Genomic DNA, 6669 nt, shown 5'->3' with positions numbered 1-6669 from the left:
TTTCCAAAATCAATAACAAAACAAGAACAATTACTAAATTGTCCTTCTGGCAGATCCTGGTTGCTGGGGGTCACCACAACAGGTCAAATACATATCTGATATATATTTGGCTCTTGCACAAGTTCTACACCAGATGCAACTCCAGTTGTATATGGAGACACATGCTCACAACCCATAGGGGGAAGAAGAAGAGATCAACTTTGCCCTTGGGGTTGACTGCTGCTGTCACGATGAGAACACCAGGACTGAATTTGCTCAATCAACTCCGTGTTCCTTCAATGAGAGTTGTGTCGTTCACGTCCACCCTATAAAAACGTTATCTGCCGAGAGTCAAAACCACGAGTGAGGAGGTGCAGCAGAGTCTTTTGATGTCCTGGCACATGAACATTGAGGAAAGATGAAATCATGCTTTAGGACCACAGCAAACGCCACTCAAATCCAGCCTACGGTGCTTCCACAAAGTATTCACAGCACTGCACCTTCACCACATTTTGTTAAGTTGCAGACTTATTTCAAAATGTAGTAAATTCATTTTTTTCCCTCAAAATTCTCCACACAACACCCCATAATGACAATGCAAAAAAAGTTTTTTTTTTTTTTTTTTAGATTTTTACTAATTCATTAAAAGTAATAATGGCAGTGGTTAGTGTGCTGAATCTGATTGAACAGCTCTGGAGAGATCTGAAAATGGCTGTGCACCGACGCTCCCCATCCAACCTGATGGAGCTTGAGAGGTGCTGCAAAGTGGAATGAGCAAAACTGCCCAAAGACAGGTGCACCAAGCTTGTGGCATCATATTCAAGAAGACTTGAGGCTGTAATTGCTACCAAAGGTGCATCAACAAAGTAGCAAAGGGTGTGAATACTTATGCACATGTGATTTCTTTTTAAAATTTTTAATAAATTTGTAAAAAAAAAAAAAAAAAAAAAAAACTTTTTTTCATGTTGTCATTACGGGGTGTTGTCAGTAGAATTTTGAGGGAAAAATGCCTTGACATTCACATCAAAAAGTTCAATCTTTGTTTCATCAGACCAGAGAATTTTGTTTCTCCTGGTCTGAGAGTCCTTCAGGTGCAATTTGGAAAACTCCAGGTGGGCTGCAATGTGCCTTTTACTAAAGAGTGGCTTCCATCTGGCCACTCTACCATACAGGCCTGATTGGTGGATTGCTGCAGAGATGGTTGTCCTTCTTGAATGTTCTCCTCTCTCCACAGAGGAATGCTTGAATCACCTCAGATAGACTGCTGTCACTGCTAAGGACAGGAGCAGACTGCAGCGTATCGTCCACACAGCATAGAAGGTGATTGACTGCAATCTGCCATCCCTACAGGACCTGTACACCTCCAGGGCCCTGAGGTGAGCAAGAAAGATTGTGGCCGATCCCTCTCACCCAGGACACAAACTTTTTGTTACCCTCTGGCAGACAGCAGAGGTCCATGAGGAGTAAAACCTCAAGACACAAAAACAGCTTCTTTCCATCCGGAGTTAGACTTATAAATAATGCCAGAGATCCCCATTTACCCTGTCCCCCTCACCCCACTTCCACAAAGTGCAGATTGGTTATCCCTTACTGAAAGGTACTGTACATCTGCGCACCAATCACATGCTTTTGCACAGCCCCATTACACTATGTTATATTAATTTAACAGTGAACATAGTTTTGCCTATTTGACTCTTTTACTTCTTACAGAAGTAGGGCAGGGGTGGTGGACAAGTGGTTAGTGCACTTGGTTCCAGTGCAGAAAGTTCACAGTTCAAACCCCACCTCTGCCACATTTCTCCATGTAATGTGGAGTTGTGTCAGGAAGGGTATTCGGCATAAAAATTGTGCCAGAATCAACATGCAGATCCACTTTGGATCTGCTGTGGCGACCCCAAGTGCAAACAAGGGAGCTGCCGAAGGGACTTACTTCTTACAGAAGTATTTTTTCCTTTTCTTTTTATTGTTGTTTATGCACCAAAAACACCAAATCAAATTCCATGTATGTGAGAACTTATTTGGTAATAAATTTGATTCTGATTCTGTTTCTGGAGCTCTGACAGAGTGACCATCGGGTTCTTGGTCACCTCCCTGACTAAGGTCCTTCTCCCCTGATGGCTCAGTTTAGACAGGTGGCCAGCTCTAGGAAGAGTCCCGGTGGATCTGAACTTCTTCCATTTACAGATGATGGAGGCCACTGTGGTCACTGGGACCTTCAAAGCAGCAGAAATGATTCTGTACCCTTCCCCACATTTGTGCCTCGAGACAATCCTGTCTCTGAAGTCTACAGACAATTCCTTTGACTTCATGCTTGGTTTCTGCTCTGACTGTCAACTGTGGGACCTTATATGTAGACAGGTGTGTGTCTTTCTAAATCATGTCCAATCAACTGAATTTACCCCAGGTGGACTCCAGGTAGGCTGTAGAAACATCTCAAGGATGATCAGTGGAAACAGGAGGCACCTAAGCTCGATTTTGAGCTTCATGGTAAGGGCCTATGCACTCAAAAAACTGACTCATTGGATTGTATTACCATATAATAAATGTATGTTGTCCCAACTAAATTAAATTAAATTATCTTGCATGGATGTGCTTTTTTTAGTTGGGGCTACATATATTTATTAGATCGAAATCCTTCACATAACTGAATTGAGTTCATCTAATGAGTCCTTTTTTGAGTGTGTACATGTGGTTTCTTAGTTTTTTATTTTTAATACTGTTTTTAAAAAATCAAAAAAACTTTTCATGTTGTCATTATGGGGTGTTGTGTGTAGAATTTTGAGGAAAAAATTAATTTGCTCCACTTTGGAATAAGTTTGTAACATAACAAAATGTGGAAAAAGTGAAGCGCTGAGAACACTTTCTGTATGCTCTGTAAGTCACTTAGAGGCTCCTTGAAATTTTGACAGTCTTCCAAGTTTTTCAAGTTCGGAGCCAACCGGCCCGGAGATGAACATTTATAAATCAAGGCCTGCAATTACAGGCAGCTGAAGAGACAATAGTCTTAAAAACCTCATCTGAATTTAAGTACCTACTGTTAAACATACTGATCAGTATTCACGTTTGATTTTGCCTTCAGAGCAAGATATTAAACACTGCTTATCAAATAATCTGATTTTAAATTATAGCGGTTGTTTGTTGATTATTGTTCAGTGCACATTTTCTGGAGCTGATTCCAGATTAACATCATTACAGTGGAATAACTTCATTTCCATTTGGAATATAATGAAATGATTTTGCAACAGCCAAATAATATGAGGTCAAGGTTTGCTCGTGTTTCTTTTACGGAAAATCTGAAAAACTTTTTTTTTTTTTTTTTTTATACAGTTTTTTTTTTTTTTTTTGCAGTTAAGAACTGAGTGAAAAAGTTACATTGTCACCTCTGCTGCTAATCCACACTTGCTCATCAGCCGGCCTGAAGTGCTCAACACTTCATGACCAATGAGTAATTTATGCACTTTCTGCCTAGATTATATATCAAAAAGGAACGACCTATTACTGTTGAACCCTGACCTCTAGAAACGCTGCACCCATCTCCTGATCCTGCTCCTGTGGCGGTAGAAAATCTCTCTCTGATCCTCTTCCTAACTTGGTGGTGGTCATGATTATAGGTTCAGATTTTGAAAAATCGACATTTATGTCATGAAGGTCGAATTAGGTTTCACAAACCACAGATGAGCTCAATAAAACCACCTGAGAACAGAATATCTTACAACCATAATCTGTATGAAATGAATGCATATGCTGACGGTTCATAACATCTCTTACAGAAACAAGGATAAACAGCAACACCACTTATCCACTACAAGTACGGTTTAAGTGAGAAAGAAGAAGAAAAGACTTGAAATGCAAGAGAAAATGAAGTGATGCAAGATTCAGTCTGTTGTGTGTTTAACAAAGTTTGAAGAGTTTGTGCTAAACTCATACTATTCATACTATTCATACTCATACTATTCACCAGGAAGCAGAGGATGCGCCATTTGTAAATTTCCGATGTGCTATGGAAGTCTAAAAATCTATGGCAGAACCCACACTGTTGATGCAATTTGGTCCAGCAGTGGATGGCTGTTGGTGGTTTGAGGAGCAGCTTCATCAGTAACTGATCTGGTGATGTCCAGATCATGAAAACCGAGGTAACCATCTGGTACCTAGATCTCACATCATCTCACTCTGTACAGTTGAAGCACGTGGAGTAGGTTGATATGTTTCATATGTGAAGGCACTCTGAATATCATCTAGAGGAGTCTGTGAAGGGCTTGAGCCCACAAGGGGTACCCATCAATCATATACAACCAACAGTTCTGAAAGTCCTTCAGACTCCACATCATGGCCCCCAAACACCTCCTTCTCCCCTCTGTAGTCCACTAAGGTCAGTCAAGTCTTCCTGAAATCAAGCACTGCAGATTGATGGTGATAAATGTGTCATGCTCCCCTTGTACGTTGCTGCCGTTGGCAGCTTCTTCAGCTCTGTTGTCCTTCTGTTTGCCCTTTGATTTCATTGCCGCTGCATCAAGATTTATGCAGTTATTACTTAAAAAAAAGTCATTTCACACTGTTATGTAAACTTTGCATTTAATTCATGATACATGTGTGCCAAACCGTGGTAGCGGTCCATACAGATCACAGATTATGATCCTTATGAGCATTACACCACTACTCCCAGTAGTATGTACCATATTTTTGCTGCTATAATGCCTGACCAAGCATCAACCAGTGGCATCCGCTGCTGGCAAGGCCAAGAACTAGCCGTGAGCTCGCTCATAGTACAAGAAGTCCCAACCAGGAAGTGCCAATTTTGAGCTCACAGTGAAACAGGAAAGGTCAAATGCTGAGCACTCCCTGGAGCGACAGCAGAGGATAGTAACCTGTTTTTTATTATGTTGCTTTTGTGCTGCTGTGGTTATCCTCTGTAAGGTCTTTGTGTCAGTTTTTGTTTGTCTTAATTAAAAAAAAGAAAAGAAAATTTTTAAAAAAGAGAAAGAGGAGATCTCGTGTGAATGGAGGAGATCTCATGGGAATTCAGTGCACAGTCAACACTGAAACAGGAAATGCTAAATGTTGAGTCGACATTGAATCTGCCAACGCTAAAGTGAGAGGCAGCGCGCACCTTGACAGCACATGAGGTCAGTCAGTGACTACTGATTGTGTAAAATGCATGAAAATTTTTAGCCATGCTAATGCTGCCCAGAAGCATTTAATGAATATAAAGTGTGAAGGACCTAAATCAGATGAGTTGTACTTTCCAGGGATGTGAGACGCAAATAAAGAAAAATGCTTAAAATGGCGGGGGGTTAAGAAGGCTGTAGTTAGGGGGACTGAAGCTGAAGGTTTTTAGTCATGCTAATGCTCCCCAGAAGCATTTACTGAAAAAAGTCTGAAGGACCTAAATGACATGGTGAGATGCTGAAGAGGTTTGCTTGTTTATGTCTACGACATATTAGTCGCTGAAACCATAACAGTTCCTGTTCAAGGGCTGATGAGGGTGATGTCTTAAAATTGACAGCTCAGTCTTCTGTAAGGTTTCCTTTAGGTGTCAGGCTCTGATAGAAAGAACAACCATCAAGTCTCAATTTAACAACACATTTAGCATTTTATATACACAACTAATTTAAAACCTCTGTAATGATACTTATCGTACGTTACATTCTTTGTTACAAATATGATGGTGAGTCAGAATAAATGGATCCAAACTGCTGGCTTTTGGTTTACTTGTGTAGACTCACTCAAATACTTCAATAAAGTTTGACTTGACTGCAAAGCAACTGACACACGGATGACATCATTCCTTGTAGTTTCCTACGGGACATTCAGATCGTGTGAATAACATGTATGTCAGGATAGATATTTATAAAACAGCCAGCTGATGTAACTTTCATCTACTGTGGTGCAGCTTCATAAAGGTGTAAACACGATGATTAAGTCTCAGGGTCATTAGTCCACTACATGGCCGTATCCCCAGGACATCAATTACTGTAGCCGCTCTGCTCTGGGACCTGACAGTCACCCGGCTGAACAAACCCGTGCTTGGAAACGTTTGAAACAAACACACACGTGTTCTCTGATGTTACAAGTTGAATGTTTTACCTAAAATTTCCTTCACTTATGAAACCAGTAATTGAGTATTTGTAACTTAGACTGTGTGATCAACATTTGAAACTATTTCGAGTGCAAAAAGGTCAGATTAAGCTCCCCTTAAGATAAAAGTACACAATGTTTGAAGGCTTTGCTCACACTGCATTAAAGGAAAAGCTGAAGTAAGCTTTGTCCTTGCAACTTTTACATTCCCATTTGCCCATCTTGTGTTTATGAATCAAACCTTCAACTATTTGTTCGCAGTGCCACTTATCTCACATTTATGTAACTTATTTAAATAACTTAGGATGGTTTTTAGTCTTCAATAATTTGCTAACATGACCATCCCTGGTTCTCAGGCACCTAAGTGGCTATACTCTACTCTTTTCTACTCTCCTATTTTACTCTTCATTTTTAGATATTTAGATATACCTTTGTATACTGGCATAGTTCCACCTTACAATTGGAATATAACATATAAGATATACCTTACTGAATTTTCATGAAGTAGAGCAACATGTATTCAGAGTATACCTGCTCTGAAATTTCACAATCCATACGGAGAGATATGGATTTTAAAATAAATAAATACATAAACTAGAGCACTTACCTCCACCA

The sequence above is a fragment of the Thalassophryne amazonica genome, chromosome 14 (assembly GCF_902500255.1).
Source record: "Thalassophryne amazonica chromosome 14, fThaAma1.1, whole genome shotgun sequence".
Lineage (NCBI taxonomy): Eukaryota > Metazoa > Chordata > Actinopteri > Batrachoidiformes > Batrachoididae > Thalassophryne > Thalassophryne amazonica.
The sequence above is the reverse complement of the archived record's forward strand: the minus strand, read 5'-3'. Positions refer to the sequence as shown.